At 47.0% G+C, this 19,045-nt stretch overlaps 1 protein-coding gene across 1 annotated transcript in view; it reads right to left on the reverse strand.

Moving 5' to 3' along the window:
- Positions 1 to 19,045, reverse strand: part of GABBR2 (gamma-aminobutyric acid (GABA) B receptor, 2) — a 424,424-nt gene that overhangs the window by 270,724 nt on the left and 134,655 nt on the right. The gene's annotated exons all lie outside the window — the stretch shown is intronic.

Consider the following 19,045-nt stretch of genomic DNA (forward strand, 5'->3'; position numbering starts at 1 on the left):
ATAAATAAATAAATAAATAAATAATTGAAAGTGACTAGCAAGTCACCACAACTTTATCAGGTATTCTTTCATTTTGTTTTGTTTTCTTTTGTCTCGTACCATGATGCTGATCATACAACGCTATATTTTACTGTTGCAACTGAGACAGCCAAGTATAAGGAGATCCCTGGAGAACCTGACTGGCCTGCTCACTGGGAGAATAGGGTGGAGTCTCGGGAAGTTTTCGCCCTTTTCAGTGGGGGAGGAACCTGGCGTCTCCTGTTCCTGGTGGTTACCTGGAATTCAATCTGTGAGATGCGGGCCTGTTAATAGGAACCTCTCTCGCTTTGCTGAGTTTTTTTTTTTCTCTTCACCTAATAAATTCCATTTTTTCTCACCTTTCAAAGTGTCTGCGGGCCTAATCTTTCTTGGTCATGTGACAAGGACCCCCGTATTTAGCTGAACTAAGGAGAAAGTCCTACAACAAAACATCCATGTGAGAAACTGGCAAAAGATATTTTGGGCTAGGTTTAGGTCTGCTTTGTGGGAGTTCAACCTTATCTAGTCATCATAGAGACCAAGATACACTACCCCCTTTCTTTCTCCTTTAGACAGATATGCTCAGAGAAAATCCACACATAACCACCCAGAGCAGTTCCTCTTTCATCTGTTTTACATAAATGATTCTGCTTTAAAAATGGAGGAAAAAAAAAACCCCACTGCTTTAGGATATGATCATAGAGTCACTGATCACAGAATTTTGAACTTTTTAGATGACAAAGAAAATTTAGGGGCCATTTGGCCTAGCTCCCTGGACTGATCCTACCAAATTCCTCAAACATATTAACATAACATACCCAACATCGTAACATAATGTTCAGGCCTGTTCTGCCTTGGATGCTGGTTCATGCTCCAAAATTAACTATTATCAAAATCATTGTAAAACTCCCTGTCCCCTCAATAATAAATAAATAATAATCATAATAAAACCCACTGTCTTTTCCTTTAAGACTGCTGTTAGGTAAGTGTTATAACATCAATATGACTGAAACTTTTTGATTAAATGGGCCTCAGTTGAGGCCCATTTAATAATTTATTTGAAGTTCCTGGGAAGTTGTGGGGCTATCTGTAGTCTCAAAACACACCACACTTTGTTTCCCCCACCCAGGCAGAAGTAGGTCCAGAAGCCTATCTTTGAAAGAGGCAGTGCTAATACACTGGGAGATTTACTACTGCATAAATGCACATTTTTTTTCATAAATGCACATTTTTTAAAAAAAGGAGATTGTAGCTAAGTTCAGATTGTTCATTTGTAGAAGGATGGGTAGTTTGACAAAATGAAGTGAGAACATTCATTCAGGAAGTGTGGGAGGAGATCTCTTTAGCTGTAGGTTGGTAACTGGCGGCCATTTTGGCAGGCTAACTGGTAGCAGGCCTTGGGAATCTGCCCGAGGGTCAATGCCTCTAAATTGTTTCCATTTCTCCCAATTAATTATCCTTCTCCACCCAAACCCACCTGTTCTTTAAAAGAGTAGGAGAGTACTCAGGGCAATGTTTGCAGGTTCAAGTACCTATCACTAACAGAATTGGCTTTAAGAACTTCTCAATAAACCACAAGCATTTTATGAACAAAACAGCCCCACGTATTTAAGGAGTGGATAAATTAAAAATATTTTCATTTCCTCCATGCCCATTTGGAAGAAGACAGACATATGTAAACTAGGGACTGCCAATTGTGTGCCGGTTTCTCTTACCTTTAATAGAGGCCTTAACAACTGTGGAACATTTGAAAATAACACTGACAAAGGATGGTTGAAACTATTCCTTTCTAGTCCTTCCTCACATAAGTACCTGGATCCCACTGTAGATGTTGGACCTGTGCACACTCACTGTGCAGTCAAGGGAGACCCTCAGCATTTTCCACCCCTGGACTCCTGCATGGCTCGGTTCCTAGGGAGGGAGCACTTTTCCTCTATCTCCGTGCCATCTCTGATTCCAGTTGGTCCATCTGGAAGTAATATTATCTGAGCATTATACCCCAAGCCCGGCTCTCCACAAGTGACTGCATGTTTCCTGAAACCAACTACTGGCAGCTGTTACACAGGCATTTTCTGCTTTTTAGATACCTATAATTACACCAATTATGCGAATCATTGATGTTTATAAAGGATTTAAAATTTTACACACCCAGAAATATCTATCAGAAAGCAGCATCTGAGGCAGAGTGACACCCCACAGAGGGGCCTACTTGGCCATCACAGTCACTGCTGAGAGTCCCTTAAACTGAGCATCAACAGGGTAGGCAGCTTCTTATGAGCCTATATGTCTTAGGCAAGTTAATCCTGTCACTGGAATACAATTCTGTTTGGTTAAGAACTACAGAACTCAATCTAACTTTTATTTTCAAAGGAAAGAACAATGTGTCCAAGTTAATAAAATTAGCATTTGACTTTAAACTGTCTGAACTGCAACATGAGGATAAGATGGTTGACATTCCTCTGTTCCAGGCTCCTCCTTTAGATACAGTGAGACAGGACAAGGACTGTCCCAATAGCACAAAGACTGGACAGCGTAGACCCGTGCTGGCAGTGCCGGAGAGTGCCATATTAGAGCCTGAAGCAAAAGGAAAACATGGGTAATATTGATCTTGTCTTCATTTAAAGTTTTCATGCCTTTGTTCATTATGAATATTTTTGCATTGATTTTGACTTTTTAAAATATTGCACTGGCCGGGTACCGTGGCTCACGCCTGTAATCCCAGCACTTTGGGAGGCCGAGGTGGGTGGATCGCCTGACGTCTGCAGTTCAAGACCAGCCTGGCCAACATGGTGAAACCCCATCTCTACTAAAAATACAAAAATTAGCCAGGCGTGGTGGCTTGCCTGTAATCTCAGCTACTCCGGATGCTGAGGCAGGAGAACCGCTTGAAACAGGAGGCAGAGGTTGCAGTGAGCCGAGATCACACCACTGCACACCAGCCTGGGTGATAGAGACTCTGTCTCAAAAAATATATATAGTATATATTATATTTAGTATTTTATATATACTAAATAATGTGTCTATGTATACACATAGACACACATATACATATATGCACATACTCTTAATGATGTTTTTGAAGCATTTGAAATTAGCTTACAAATATCATGACACCTCATAATTAAATAGTTCAGAGTGCATCTTGTAAAGAATGAAATTATCCTACATTGTTATGTCATTATCACAGTCATGAAAATGAACAATAATTCAGTATCATCTAATGCATAGTCCATATTCAAATTTCTTCAATTTCCCAAAAATGCCCTTTTGTTTTAAAAATTCAGGATCCAATCAAATTTCATGGCTTGCTTTTGGTTGCTATTTTTTATTTTTTTCATTTACAACAGGCCTTGGTTGGCTTTATGTGGTTGTTCTTGTTGTTTTCCACAATAGGGACTTTTTAAGAATTTAGGCCGGGTAAATTAGAGAATGACCCATATTTGTCTGATTATCTCCTCATAGTCAGATTACAGTTTAAACACTTTAAAGATATTAAAAATTATATTTTCAAGCTCATTCCACTGGAAAAAAAAACCATGAAGGAATGAACCCCAATAGCAACAAGTATACCCAGCACCCAAATGTTGGTTTCTTAATACAGTTTCCTACCAGGAAGAATCAGGGCTCCTTGGAGGAATGGCTGATTTCAAGACTAAGGCAGGTAAAATACTAAGTGCTCAAATTAGTAGGGGAAGAGAAACAGAAAGAAGCAGGAGGAGGAGAAGAAAGAGTCAAAAAAGGGAATGCTGTTCTGGAGAGGAGAATGCTGGCTTAAATGTAGAGGAAGAATCGAATTGGAAAATGAGGTCGGGTGCAGTGGCTCACACCTGTAATCCCAGCACTTCAGGAAGGCAGAGGCAGGAGGCTCAATTGAGCCTAGGAGTTTGAGTCCAGCCTGAGCAACATGGCGAGACTCCGTCGCTACAAAAAAAATTTTTTTAATTAGCCTGGCATGGTGGTATGTGTCTATAATCCCAGCTACTGGGGAAGCTGAGGCAGGGGGATCCCTTGAGCCTAGGAGTTTGAGGTTACAGTGAGCTATGATCACGCCACTGCACTCTAGCCCGAGTGACGGAATGAGACTCTGTCTCTCAAAAAAAGAAAGAAAAGAAAATGATGATTTTGCAAAAGCTTGTGAGGAAATAGGATGTCATATGGTCTCAGAGTTTCACCCCATAGATTACTTCATAATTACAGAGGGGGAAAATGTATATTTACAATAAATTTGGAAGATACCACCTTAACCAAGTGATCAAATTTAGCATCATCAATAATAGTTCAAATTGACATCCTGGGCCCCCTGACTCGATGCACTGGGAAGAACACAGCATAAAAAAATGTAGTATTCTTGCCAAAACTCATGAATCTAATCATGAGGAAACAAATGACAACTGTGGGACATTTTATAAAACAACCGGCTTGGGTTTTCCAAAAAAAAGATCACTATCCTGAAAGCCAAAAATATATGGCAACAAAGACAATGCATGTTCTTTGCTTGTGTCCAAATAAATTCCAATAAGGACAATTTTGGGACAACTGGAAAAATCTCAGTATGGATCATACACTTGGTAATACTGTATCATTGTTAAATATTTCAGATGTGGTTATATTAGGGTTATGTAAGAGGATATAATTGTCTTAGGAGATGCATGCTAATGTATTGGGGTGAAGTGTCATTGTGTCTGCAAACTATTATCAAATGCTTCAAAAAAAAATCAGTGAGTGTGCGAGTGTGTGTGTGTGTGTATGAGGGTGGGGGGAAGAGAGAAGAAGCAAAAACAAATATGACAAAATGTAAACAACTGTCAATCTAGATAAAGGGTAAATGATGTTCATTGTACTTTCTTTTAACTTCTTGTTGCAGGTTAAAGTAACTTTCAAAGTAACAAAATTGGAAGAGAATTTTGGGGGAAAGGTAGAAACAAATAGAGCAGCAAATGTGGGCACGGTGGCTCACACCTGCAATCCCAGCACTTTGGGAGGCCTAGGTGAGAGGATCACTTGAGGTCAGGAGTTTCAGACCAGCCTGGACAACATGATGAAACTCCATCTCTACAAAAAATACAAAAATTAGCAGGGTATGGTGGTGTGCGCCTGTAATCCCAGCTACTTGGGGGGTTTGTGGGGGAGGATCGCTTGAGCCCAGGAAATGGAGGTTGCAGTGAGCTGAGATCATGCCACTGCACCCCAGCCTGGGTGACAGAGCGAGACCCTGTCCTCAAAAAAAAAAAAAAAAAAAAAAAAAAAGGCAGCAAAACACTGTCTGCATTAAAAATTATGTCTCCAACTTACTGAATGTACATTCAATGTATTTTTGAAAATCTATGAATTCATGATGCTGCTTGCATTAAAGAGAAAGATTGAGAGAGCACCGAAAACAAAAACAGAAATCAAAGATTCACAGAGGTTCTCCTGGATTCTGGGCCATGAGCTGGGCTCTAAGGTTCCCACCGCAAACAAAGATGCTGCTGCCCCGACCTCACAGAGCCAACAGTAACTATCAGGCAAGACTGCACTGAAGGAGGAAGTGAGCATGCTGTGAGCAGCAGGGGTTACGGACACGTCCACCAGAGGCATGCCCTGGAAAGGCTTCCCAAAGAAGTGGTGCTAAAGCCTTCTTGTTAGCGTGGGCCAGAGGATTGGGCCCAAACAGCTTTGCTGTGCCAAAGGTCCCCATGCCCATTCCTGTAGGAATGGGCCCAGAGTCTCAGAAGACACCCAGGATGGGAAGGAAGTCATTCCCTGATACTTGCAAAGCCAACACGCCGTATTAGAAGAGGCTAAGGCAGTACTATGTAAGCTTTTATGGGAACATGGGGAAAATCGAGAAAATCATGCTTAAATCAGCAATTTATGAATCATGTCCAGATCGTTATTTAACCTAGGATTGTTTTTCTCAAGTTGAACCCTTCCCACTGTATAAAGCTCAATCTCTTCATCATGGAAATAATAAATAAGGTAATCATCTTAGGAAACAGATTCAAAGCAAAAGGCTTCTGTATAATTCACAACTAATATAGACTATGCTCTATTTAGAAAAAAATCAGCTTATTCTTTATAAAACCATGCAGAGCAGGACTATAAGTACTATTCTTGAAATACTTAGCATAGTTATTGATTTTCACCAACAACCAGTCCATCTATTTTCTGAATTCAAAGGAATCATTTATTTTTTATACACAACGAGTTACTGAATGAGTAATAAGTTGAGAAGTGGTGTGTATGCATGTGTGTGTGCATGTGTGGGTGTGTGGGGCTCATGAATGATTTACAGGGAGAACACAGCCTATGTCAGGGGACACGTACTGCCTAGGTCCTCCAGGGACAGGCAGGAAGTTCCTTGCCAACACAGCTGGAGAGGGAGGCAGAGACCTAGGGTCTGGAGCCTCTATGGCCCCCAGAGAGGCCACTCTTAGAAGCCTTCAGGAGACCACACCTTGTGGTCTGCTTGCAGCAGGAAACAGGGCCAGACTCCATTTTCTTTGAATCTTATTTTCCCCAATCTGAGAACAGGCCTAACTGGGACAATGTCTGCTCTTCAGCCCGGAATAGTGCAGTGAGGGTTACATGATACTGTGTGACAGGCAGTGTAGTCTTGCGGTTGCAAGCAGGGATTCTGGAGCCACTTAAGAAGGGCAATACTTTGGCAAGGCATTCAACCTCTTTGTGCCTCAGTTTTCTCATCTCTGAAATGAGAATAACAACCTCTTAGGGTTGGCATGTGAAGTAAATGAGTTAATTTATGCACGGTGTTTAGAACCATGCCTGGCCCATGGCAAAGGCCATACACATGTTACAAATTGGTTTTGTAACAGGCCCTACAGGTGTGTCCAGTCACAATTCCTGAGCACCTACTTGAGGCAAGGCCCTTGGGGTACTGCTAAGGCTCAGATGGGCAAGGACTGTCTGGGCCTGAAGGAGTTGTTTGGCAGGTGACACTGAAACCTCATCAGGGATTGTAATATATTGAGGAATGGGCAAAACAAAGGAAGTGAGGAAAATGCTGGGTACCTCCTCCAGCTGGGACCAGGGTTGGGGAAGACTAGGATGCCTTCCTGGAGGAGGAGGTAACACTTGAACTAAATATCAGGAAATACAGAGGACTGAGCCGGGGAGGAGGGGGAGCAGAAAGGGTGTCGTGCAGTGAGAACAACATGGGCAACAACTCTTGAGCTGTGGGGAGCATGCGCTATGCCTTAGCATGAGGGGAAAGGACCAGACAGGGAAGGCCACCAGAAAGGTTGGCACCACAGCTCTCTGCCCTACCTGAGGTATGACTTTACACAGGCCGCATCAGCTCTCTGGGCCTCACTTCCTGCAGAAGGGGTGTCCTCCACCTGGAAAGCTCTGGTGGAAATCAAGAGACATTAAAGCTGAAGGCCTGGCACAGTTGCAAGGCTGCTCCTCTACTCTGTGTGGAGTTACATGTGTAAGTGGCCTTGGCCCCTGAGCGCTTGCCTGGTTCCTTCTCACAGCTTCTAGACATGGAGGGGACACCAGGCCTTATGAGCCCAGGGAAATCACATGCAGAGACCCAAGAGGGACGATGCCAGGCTTAAGGCACTGATGGCTCTGAGCCACAGGGCATAATGACACGACATTATTAAGGCTCATCAACTGACCCAACCCACTCCTCTTACACAGGGGCCCTCAGGGAGCAAGAGATACCCCAAGACCACATAGCTCATCCCATGGAGATGACCCCAGATCCCAGGGCTCTGCCTCTACCTGCAGAGATAGGCCAGAATGCCACCTGGGTGGCTATGTCCTTGAATGGATGGCCACAGGAGGAAGAAGGAAGGTAATGCACCAGCCCCCAGGGTCAGTATGATGCCACTGCCAAGCCCCAGACCAGGAACCAAGGCTGGAAGAGGCTAAGCAAACTGCCCCAGGCACCAGCTAACAAGCACCAGAGCCTGGATGCAAACACTAGCCTCTCTGCGCAAGCCTGAGACGTGGCCCTGATATTACTGGTATGTTGGCTCTCTGGCCCTCCATTTGCCCATCTGCACAGGTGAGCACCACACACCTTACCAAACACAACATGGGATGGGCAGTCAGTGCCATGCCACCACATGCACTGGTGCGTCTGTCCGCAGAGCACCTGCCCAGCGGCTCAGCAGGCATCTTCCCAGTCTCACACTCTAAGGCAGTGGTTCCCACCCACGGCTGTGCCTCAGAATCACCTGGGGTGCTAAGACACAGCACAGAGGACGAGGCGCCTAGAAGCAGGTTGAGAGCTGGCGAAGGTGAGCAACTTGTCCCGGCTGCTCTGGGACTTTCCTGGTTTGAATACTCCCAGTCCTACTTCCTCAATCTCAAATGCCTCAATTTGGGCACCGTCAATCCCAAAACAGGTATGATTGGTCACCCTATGCCTAGTGGGTTTTTGTATTTTACCAAGTTTCCAGGGGATCTTGATACTCCTGAAGTTTGAGAACCACCACCATTTTAAAAAGCCCATTTTTAGTCAATTTTCCTCAACAAAATAGTAACCTTCACTCATGAATTACAGAAATCACGTTTTAAGAATAATACTGATGGCTGGGCACAGTAGCCCACACCTGTAATCCCAGCACTTTGGGAGGCCAAGGTGGGTGGATCATGAGGTCAGGAGATCAAGACCATCCTGGCTAACATGGTGAAATCCCATCTCTACTAAAATTACAAAAAATTAGCTGGGCATGGTGGCAGGCGCCTGTAGTTCCAGCTACTCGGGAGGCTGAGACAGGAGAATCGTTTGAACCTGGGGGGTGGAGCTGGGAGGTAGAGCTTGCAGTGAGCCGAGATTGCACCACTGCACTCCAGCCTGGGTGATAGAGTGAGACTCTGTCTCAAAAAAAAAAAAATGTTAATTAGCTGGGTGTGGTAGTATGTGTCTGTAGTCCCAGCTACTGAGGGAGGCTGAGGTGGGAGAATCACTTGAGCATGGGAGGTCAAGGCTGCAAGACTCTGTCAAAGAAAAAAAAAAGAGGAGGAGGAAGAGGAGGAGGAAGAGGAAAAGGAAGAAGAAGAAGAAGAACAAAGCAGCAGCAGCAGCAAGAAGAGTATTGCATGCCTGCTGGGTGCCCGGCACTGTGTGACACATTTATTATTTCTATCTCTCATCCCAACCTTATTAGGTTGGTGTTAATCCCATTTTACAAGTTTGTCCCCGGAGGGAGCTCATTTTCAAATTCCCTCTCCAGTTCTTTCTAGACGCAATCTGTAATTCCAGACTCAACTCTACGTAATCTGCAGTTGTGCCAATCACTAGCAGCACCAGCTGTACTGTAAGTAGCACGAGTGATTTATTTATTTAGAATGAATTATTTACACCCCGCATGTTCCCAGAAAAGGGTTGAAGTGGCTGGTGGTGAAAGACGCATAAACAATGAGGCCATTGGAGTTACATGTTGGGAACTGATATTACTTTAGAGACCATGATCTTGAATTAAAAATAGGGGTCAGAACCTTAAATTGAATCTTTCACCAGGCCGACAGGAAAGACATGGGGTGGGTCCTTGCAGGAATAGATTGGGAACCGCCCTGCCCTCAATAGCATCTGGCCCTTCTTTAACCTACCTCTCCTTCTCTGAAAACCAGAAAGAGTGTGTGTGCCCTCTAACAGTTGCCTGGGGCTTCTTTCGCCTCTCCTGTAGGTTTTCTGTTTTAATTTTACTGTTCTGAATCACCTTCATGGTCAGTGATAGTTAATTTATTCCACACAACTTTGGATCTGAAGACAAATGGAGACCCATACATTTTCAGGGCCCGGTTGGCATCACAGCGGCAGTAACATCACCACCTGAGATCTTAGTGGGCCTGACGGTCTGCAAAGTGCTCCCACATGGTCCAGCATCCCTGTCCCATCTAATGCTCTCAATAGCCCCAGAAGGGTGGACAGGATTATCTCCATGATACTGTGAGTTCAGTGAGGCTCTGCGGGGGCTGCTAATTTGCCTAAGTTCCCTTTGTCAGTGAGAGGCATCGGAGGGAAAATGACCCGGAGCTTCGGAATGCCAGTCCTCTGTTCAGGCTCCTGCATCAAACTGCCTCTTTGTCATGTCTCCCTCTCTTGGATGGTAGTGTTGGGTGGTGGATTTGCACTGCTCCAGGAGAGCCTGCGAGGGTATACAGCAGGTGCTGCACTTGTTGAGTGACAGAATGAATGAATAAATACAGTATGAGTCAGTGAATGAATGAATGGATGGATGAACGAGTAAGAACAGAACCTTTCTTCCCCTGAAGCTTGGTAGGTGCTGCCAGGATCCACGCAAGCCAGGTTGGATGTGGGGACTACGTTTCTACCCTTTCCACCAAAGGAGTGGGGGTTTGGATCACGAAGGGCAGTGATACCCCAGGCCAACTCAAAGCTGTGGAGTGAACCTCCTCCTCCGTCCCTCATACACATTATTGGGTCCCTGTAAGTGGGACCAGGCATAGAGAGACTAATCCGACATGTCCACTGTCTTTAGGGTACCACAGTCAAATGGCAGAGGCAGAAATGGAGACAATGATGACACCATGGTGTACAGACAATCCTGTAACAAGGGATGCCGGACACATGGGGTAACATGCCCAGAGACTCAGAAGAGCCAGCAACTCACTTGCCAGCTCTCACAGGCTGGAAGTGGTTTTCAAGGTGAAAAGGAGAGGGCGGGCCTGCAGGCATGGGGGCCCACTCAGGGGAAGGCTGGGCCTTCAAAGAGCACAGAGCAGCTGAGCAGATTCAAGGGACTCTGGGTGTTGGAGCTGGGAGATTTGGGGCAAATGAGGCGGGAAGGGCAGGCACTAGCCAGCACTTTTTCCACCATGGAGCCTACCACATGCTCCCCTCTCCATCCCCTCTGGCCTTTGCAGTGGCCTTCAGCTGCCCCACAGCCCTGTGTCCTAGGAATGCTGTTGCCATGGCCACCATGGGTCCCGCTTCAAGCCAACTCCCAGACTCCTCTGTCCTGAAAACCCTTCTGAGGGTTCCTTCCTCCTTCTACCAATTGTATCCAAACCAAAAGCTACCAAGCTTTTCCTCGCCTCATGTGTGACATGCTGCCCACTTTCAACACTGGGCTTGACTGCACTGGGCATCTGACGACAGCCAGGAAGGACCCTCCAAAGTCCCCAGGTCCTTGGGGTCTCTCCTGCCCTCTCTGCTTGGCCAACAGTGCATGCCCTTAGTATCATTTCTCCTCTTCCCTTTCTTCTTGTTTTTAATGAATCCAGAAGGTGGAAGCATCTCATAGATTATTAATGTGCTAAATGGCCCCCCTGGAGACCAGTGCAAAGAAATGGCTCCAACCCGTGCTAGATTACTGGCCTCTATTCTCTTTCTTAGAGAGCAGCAACAGTTTCCAGCTGTGCCTTATCGTACTGCTGCTTCTAAATGGTTTCCAATCAAGGCTGCAGGCTCACTTGCATGTTCTGTGGCAAGGGTGTGGCAGTCACATGGCCGGGTTATGGCGGGATTCTGGCCTGGGTGGGTTTTGACTGTTGGGGGCTAAGAGGCAGACATTGCGTGTACTTTGAGCATCTTACTGAAGAGCCCCCATTCCATCCCTGACTCCTTATTTTCAGAGTCTGCAGTGTCAGAGTAAAAAATCCTGTTGTCCACGCAAAGCATGAAACTCCAATGGCCATAATCAGAGATCTGCTCCTAGCAAAGGAGTCCTGGGCATCATAACAGCAGCTACTGGATTACAGTTTATAAAAGTGCTTTCCCTTGAAGAAAAAACATCTGCACAAAACACAGAAGGCGGGTTTGCTACTCCCATTTTACGTAATAGAAAAGGGAGGCTAAGGGAGAGAAAATCAGACCATGGCACGTGCTGCAAAGTGCTGGAGGGTAAGCCACGGAGCCCCGTGTTGCTGTTACTGTGAGACTTTGGCAAGGCCCTACCCCATCTGGTCTCTGTTTTTCAGTCTGTACAACAGGGAGACTGGACCCAATGCCTGCTAAGCCTCTGCCACCTCTGCCATTCCATGAATCTACCTCAAATTCCACAAGCCACAGCTAAGCAACAAGCAATCTTTTGATTTCTCAGACAACCTACAGTTTAATAAAATAATCATTTGAGAAAATCATGTCAGATCACAAAATTTCTGTTCCTATGAAGCAAAATGGCAGCGACTGACCATTTAGAATGATGCCAGAATTCAGTAAATAGCAAAAGGCCTGATTTGGAGGTTCTCACTGATTTGTTTTTTAAATGTCAAAACCAGGCACGCTTTTGAGTTTTCAGAAATCAAGTCCTAAACGTATTGGGAGTCCATTGCCAATACTTCTACACACACAGTGTCAACATCCTCCCGTGTGAAAGTCCTCCTTGCCTCCACTCCCTCACATGAACTTCTCCAAGGAGACAGCCCCACGACACAAGTGTTGCTTCCCAGGAAGGTCCTCGGGAGGAGTGCCAAGGCAGGCCACAAGGCAAGGTGGGCTGTCGATGGGAGGCTGGGGACAGAGCCGGGAGAAATGCATCTACAATTTAATAATCTGCCACAGCTGCCTTTTAAAGGACAGGCTCTGCGGGATACAGTTCTTGAGGAAATAGTGTTTGCGTTTTCCTATGAGCAGCCCTTTATCCCTTTAGGAATCTGACTTTATTTTCATCAGCAAGACGATTTCTGTCTGCAAGCTGAAGCTGCGATCATCTCACTCCCAAGCAGGAAGGAGTGTGGTCCTGGTCTCTGATGATGTCAAACTCCCTCTTGCTAGCATCTCTTGGACCTTTCTCAAGCTCTGTCTCCATCTTCCCCACCCAGCTCCAAATTCTCCTGATTTTTCCCAGGCCCTATGCTTTCAGGACAGATCAGGCTGGTGGGAGATCTGCAGGACCGCCCCCAAAAGTGCCAACACAAGCCACCCTTAGATCTCTGAGGACAGGATTCTGGGTGGGTCTGAAAAAAACTTCAAAGGAAACTAATTAGTTAGAAAACGGCGGGGGTGGGGGTTCCTGAGATGGGAGATGCAGGCTGAGGCTGAGCCCAAGGCTGTGTTAGGGTTCCCTTTGCGTCCGTTTAACAAGAGGCTGCAGCTGGAGAGTCCTCGGGTGACTTTAGGTCTGGCAAGCTCTGATGACGTGCCCTTGGTTCTTAGGGGACCAACCCAAGGCCTAAAAGACAGGCACCTGGCTCTCCATCAGCAAATACGCCCTGAGCACTGTTCTGGCATCACTGCCAGGCCTGTACCAGGCCAAGGGGCAGGGTGAATGAGACACAACTCTAACCTCAGGCAGTTGCAGGCCAGGGGTGGGCAGACATAGCAAACACCCTGGGAGGGATGTGCAGGTCAGGTCAGGAAGCACAGGGGAGGCCATGGGAGGCTTTGCAAAGGAGGGGCACCCAAGCTGTGCCAGGAAGAATGAGCACAGTCCTGCCAGCAGCCTGTACTGAGGCCGGCAGCATGAAGGTGCATGAGATGGGCCGGGAAAACGACAAGGTGATGGTGCACTCCATGGACTGTGCCCCACCATGGACTGTGAGCTTCATCCTAGTGGCACTGGGATACTTGCCCTGGCAGCATCCCCCCACCCCCATCGCGGTGACCTCCTCCTTGTCCTCTTTCCCACACGGGCAGCATCATTTGGAGTTTTTTGGACCAGCAGCATTTGTTAAACAGCCCAGGTGTCTGGGGGATGAACAGGCCTTAGAGAGCTCCTGGCCTGGCAAGTCTCCAGGGGCCAAGAGCATCACAGTCACCTGTGCCACTGATATTGAATTTGCACTGTTACCAAGAACCCCCATAAGTGACTCTTCCCATATAGGTGGAGAGCCACTGACCTGGTCTATGCCTACTCTGTGTATTAAATTTCCCCAACAGCAGGCCTGGCTGAAACCAGACTGCTCAGGGAACCTTGGGCCACAGGGAACTCATGACTTCACAGCCAGGCAGCTTGCTCCATGCTGGAAGCCTCCAGAGGCAGGGCTTGCTTGCAGGAGGTGGAAACTCTGCTCCCCGCTAACTTCAGCCATGGCTCCTGCTTCTCCCCACTTGCACCAGAGAACCAGCAAAATCTATCACAGACAGCCATGCAACGCTGGAGGTCTGGACTCCTCCCTCCTCCCCAGTGCCCTGTGTGCTCTCCAGGCTGAACACCCTCAGCTCCCCAATGTCTAGACCTTGACCCTTCCCTGATGCTTTCCTGGGTTATGCCCTAGTGGGTTCCTCCCAGCATGAGGCCCAGATCGGAGCCTTGCACCCTGAGCAGGCTCTGACAGTTTGGAGAGGGACAGAGCCACTCTCACCTGCATGTCAGACCTTGGACTCTGTGAAGGGCCTCGCATATAGACGGAGAACTGAGGTTCCCAGTGGCTAAGTGACTCATATCACGACTCAAACAATATTAGCCTCTCTATGCAGCAGCTATGAATCAAGAGGCCCAGCAAAAGGCAAAAGTTAAATTTAACCGATTTCAGCACCAGAGTGAATTTTCACCCCTCTGGTGTGTGAATCCCTATTTTTGTGACACAAGGAAACAGAAACAACTGATTATGCATTCCCGGCTATCTCTGTCCGGCAAGCATTGCTCCTCCAAAAAGGGCAGCCAGAGCTCCTTTTCAATTACACAGATTACACACAGTTTCCCATTTGTGAAGCTCTGTTGTGAAGCCCAGTCTTGAATAAGTTAAGAGATTCATCAAATCCCTTGGGCACCTGTAGACCCACCCATCCACCTCTTCACCATCTCTGGAAACAAGCTCAGCCTCCCTGAGTTGGGGTTGGGGTGGCTTGGGAGGTCCACAGAGCCTGGCTCGTAATAAATGGGGCTATGTTCCCTGAGAATGAGAAGGAGGCAGGAATCCAGGCTCCCAGTCTACTCCCAGATCAAGATCCTGATCTTCGTTCTTATATCTTCCTTGCCTGGCTGCACAAGGCTGGGAGAAATCCAGTCTTCTGGGCTCATCCACCATTCTGCCTCCCAGGTCCTTAGATAAGTCCAAACTGTTGAGTACCCTCAAGTTCCAAGCCCCCCAGCATCCCGCACCCACGTCCAGTTGCAGCCATTGATAGAGCCCCAGTGTCTAGTAGTGAATGCTAGGGCAGTATTGTCTGGGTGTGGGCATCTTCCCCTACAAGGAGCCTGGGAAAATGCAAAGCGATTCTGTGGCGGTGGAGGCTGAGATTCTGCATGGTCCACTGCCCTCCCCACCCCACAGTCAGAGCCACACTGTGAGAGGCTCTGCCATGGAGCATTTCAGGCCCCTCCGTCCACCTATCCTCTGCACTTAGCAGAGTTCAGTACTCAGTGAGGACCTATTGTGAGCCCAGGCCCTGCGCCAGACACTGGGAACCAGGAGATGAAGAAGGGGTGGGGAAGGGCTGCCCCCAAGAAGCTCACAATCTGATACAGAAGACTGGCATATAGAACAGATTATTTTTCACAACACTTAATTTTTTTTAAATAGAGACAGTGCATCACTTTTTTACCCAGGCAGGAGTGCAGTGGCATGATCATAGCTCACTATAGCCTTGAATTCCTAGGCTTGAGTGATATTCCAGCTTCAGCCTCTCAAGTACCTGGGACTACAGGAGTGTGCCACCACACCCAGCTAATTTTATAATGTTTTGTAGAGATGAGGTCTCACTATGTTCCCCAGCCTGGCCTCAAACCCCTGGCTTAAAGCCATCCTCCTGCCTTGGCCTCCCAAAGCGTTCGGATTACAGGCATGAGCCACCATGCCCAGCCCATTCTTAAAATTTTATTTTTGTTAACTGAGGCAAACCATACATATAAAATTTACCATCTTTATCTATTTTAACTGTAGAATTCATTGACATGAAATTTAATAAGAGAATACTGCACACAATATAGAAGGATGTGGAACAGTGTTTCTCAACCTTCATTTCACTGTTAGTCTCCTAAGAAGACTTTCTGGCTACTTTTTCCTACTCTTGCCGCCTGGTGAAATTGTAATACCACAGGCATACATAGATCTGTTTGTGTACTACATCTATATCTATGCTTTACACATTAAAAAAGTAAGATTTTTTTTGCCTCTGCACAAGAACCAATGTCCTTTTACTCCCTGGAGGAGATATCACCTGCTATTGAGAATGCGGGTGTAGTGGAGGAAGAAATAATTAATTTACTTTTTGAGCGGGGGATGGGCAGCACTGAAGGAAAGGGGGCGAAGGAGGACATCAGGGAAGGCATCACAGAGGAAGTGGTATCCAGGGTTTTGAAGGATGAGCAGGAGTTTTGCAAAACAGGGCAGGGCCTCAGCATCAAGTCCCCCTTGCTGGGCAACTGGAGTTCCTGTCTTCCTCCAGACATTAGTCACTATAGTATCCAGTCTCCAAGCTAGCCCCCAGTGAGCTTCATCTCCCCCTGCACCTTGGTACTATTCCTCTCTAAATAAGAGCTAATTTGTGTGATCCACAGATTACAGCAGAAGTTATAGCATGCAATTTCCAGAGTAAGTCCTAAAAGACTTGGTCTTTTCATGACTCACTTTGGGGGATGCCAGCTGCCTTGTCATGAGTACTCTCCGGCAGCCCTATGGAGACCTCCACGTGGAGAGGAGCCACACTGAAAGCAGATCCTCCAGCCCCAGTCAGGCCTTCAGATAATGCCAGCCCCTAGCCTTCAAGTCCTCCAGTTGGGCCCCAAACACCATGGAGCAAACACAAGCCATTCAGTGTGTCTGAATTCCTGAACCAGAGAAATAATGAAATAATACACGATATTGCTGTTTTAAGCCACTAAATTTGGGGGGATTTGTTACCCAGTGATAAATAACTAACACAATCCCCATCTTGTAACCCACTTCCCTGTCTTATCAACTCCTCTAGGTTGGAGGGCTGTCCTGCTCATGGCGAGGTCAGGAGCTCTGGTCTGCAAGCTGGGAGTTTCCAACGTTGTGCTTGTTCCTGCAGCTCCTCAGGGAATTCTGAGGGACAGATGGTTCCAACTGACACTGAGAATCAGTGGAATCAGTTGGATTCCTCTCTGGGCAGGGGATTTCCCTGGGACCTCAGCCTCTCATGCCTAGACAAAGTGTCCATCTGCAGATCCTTCCATCCCTTTCCATCTTCCTCTATCCCTCTGATCATTGAGCAGACTTCTAATGAAGACTGTGAAATGATAGGCATAGGGAAAAAGAGAAGTCCAGGTTCTGTCCCTAAGGAGCTCACAGCCCAGCTGGAGAGACAAACATTTATAAACAAACCCCCACATCTGCAAAACCCTAAGAGAGGGACAGGCAGGGTGGAATGGGACACTGGGCTGTGCACACGCTCTGCTAGAATTAAACAAGGGGAAGTGATAGAAAGGCTTTCTAGGGCCCAACTTTAGCAGCCCCCTAGTATCAGGCAGGAAAGGCTTCCTGAAGGAGGCAGGATCTAAGCTGAGTCTCAAAGAATGGGTAGCACTTGATACACTGGATATAGGAAGAATGGATGTTTTGGGTGGTAGGAACAGTGTAAGAAAATGTGGGAATGCAAGACCAGGAATGACAAGTAATCAGGGGATTCAACTTGGGGAGTGGGAGGAGGCAGGGCAGGACTAACCACAAAGAACACTTAGTTAGCACTTACTGTGTGCCAGGCACAGCTGTAATCCCTTTTCAATCTTTCAATCCACACGACAACCCCATGAAAACAGTCCTATTACTACCCTGATTATGCAGATGAGGAAACTGAGGTTCAGGGAGGCAGCACATAGCTCTAACTAGTAGAGAATGTGATCCTCAATATTCAGGAGAGCAAGCTCCAGCCCAGAGAAGCTAAGTGACTGGTCCAAGGTCTCCACAGCTCTCCTAGGCACCTTGAGGGCTGAGGCCAGGCTCCCATGGCACACTGAGCCATGCTGGCTTTCAGGTGTGTGGTTAGGTTTGTGGTTAGGTTTGCACCAGAGCACACGGCTGCTTTTCTGGCCTCCTCTTCGTGTTGCATCCACCCACAATCAGCGTGGCCTGCTCCGGCCACAAGGAATGACTCAGCACTCCCCAAGCCCACATACTTTCCCACCTCCTGCTTTTGCACACCCAGTTTCCTCTGCAGCGGCGCTCTCCCCCATGTCTCCAGCTGTCCAACGCCCTCTCCTCCTTCAGCAGCCAGCTCCACTGTACCCGCCATAGCACCTGCCCTGGGGCTTCCTTGACCTGGGGCTAAGTGAGGGGCCCTCGCCTGGGCCCCACCTCTCTTTCATCACACCTGCCCTCGCTTCTGCCCACCACCCCTCGTGGCTGCAAGCTTGGGCTCCACCCCAGCACCCCATGCATGCAGCACCAGACTCAGAGGAGGTCCCCAGTCAATGCAAGTGGAATGAAACAGATCCTCTACGTGGTTAGGCTCCTGCTCACCCTGCCACTCTCACACTCTTCACCCTGACAACCCACCCATCACACTCCAGCCCCACTTCCCTGTTTTCTGTTCCATGAATATGCCAGGTTCTTTCCTATCACAAGCTGCCTTCCTGCGTTTGCTATTCCATTCACTGACATGGAATGCACTCCACCCAATGGTCTCCTTCTCACCCTTCGGGTCTCAGCTTGAATGTCACCTCCTCCAAGAGACCTTTTCTGACTACCCCAAGGCAGTCACTATATATCTCATCACCGTGTTTCCTTCTGTCATAGCCAAGTTTCCTTACTACAGTCTTACCTTAAGGGCCAGACTGCCCGAGTTAAAATCCTGGCCCTACTACTTGTTAGCTGTGAGTCCTTGTGCAAGTCATATAGCTTTTCTGTGCCTCAGTTCCATTATCTATAAAATGTAAAATGGGGATGATAAGGTACCTACAGCATAGAGCAGTTATAAAAATTAAATGAGTTCATGCAGAAAAATACTAAGAACAGTGTCTAGCACATGGCAGACCCTCCATACACAACCTTATTATTACTATTTAATTATTTACTTGCTTCTTGCCTGTCTTCCTCCTAGAATGTAAGCTCCAGAATAATGCAAACCACATCTATCCTGTTCAGCATTGTATCCCCAGTGTGCCTACCAAAATCCAGGCACAGAGTAAGTTGCCTATAATATTTGTTGGATGTATGTATGGATGGATGGATGGACAGATGGATGGATAGGTGAATGGGTGGGTGG

The sequence above is a fragment of the Colobus angolensis genome, unplaced genomic scaffold, assembly GCF_000951035.1.
Source record: "Colobus angolensis palliatus isolate OR3802 unplaced genomic scaffold, Cang.pa_1.0 Scaffold181, whole genome shotgun sequence".
In the NCBI taxonomy this organism is placed as follows: Eukaryota; Metazoa; Chordata; class Mammalia; order Primates; family Cercopithecidae; genus Colobus; species Colobus angolensis.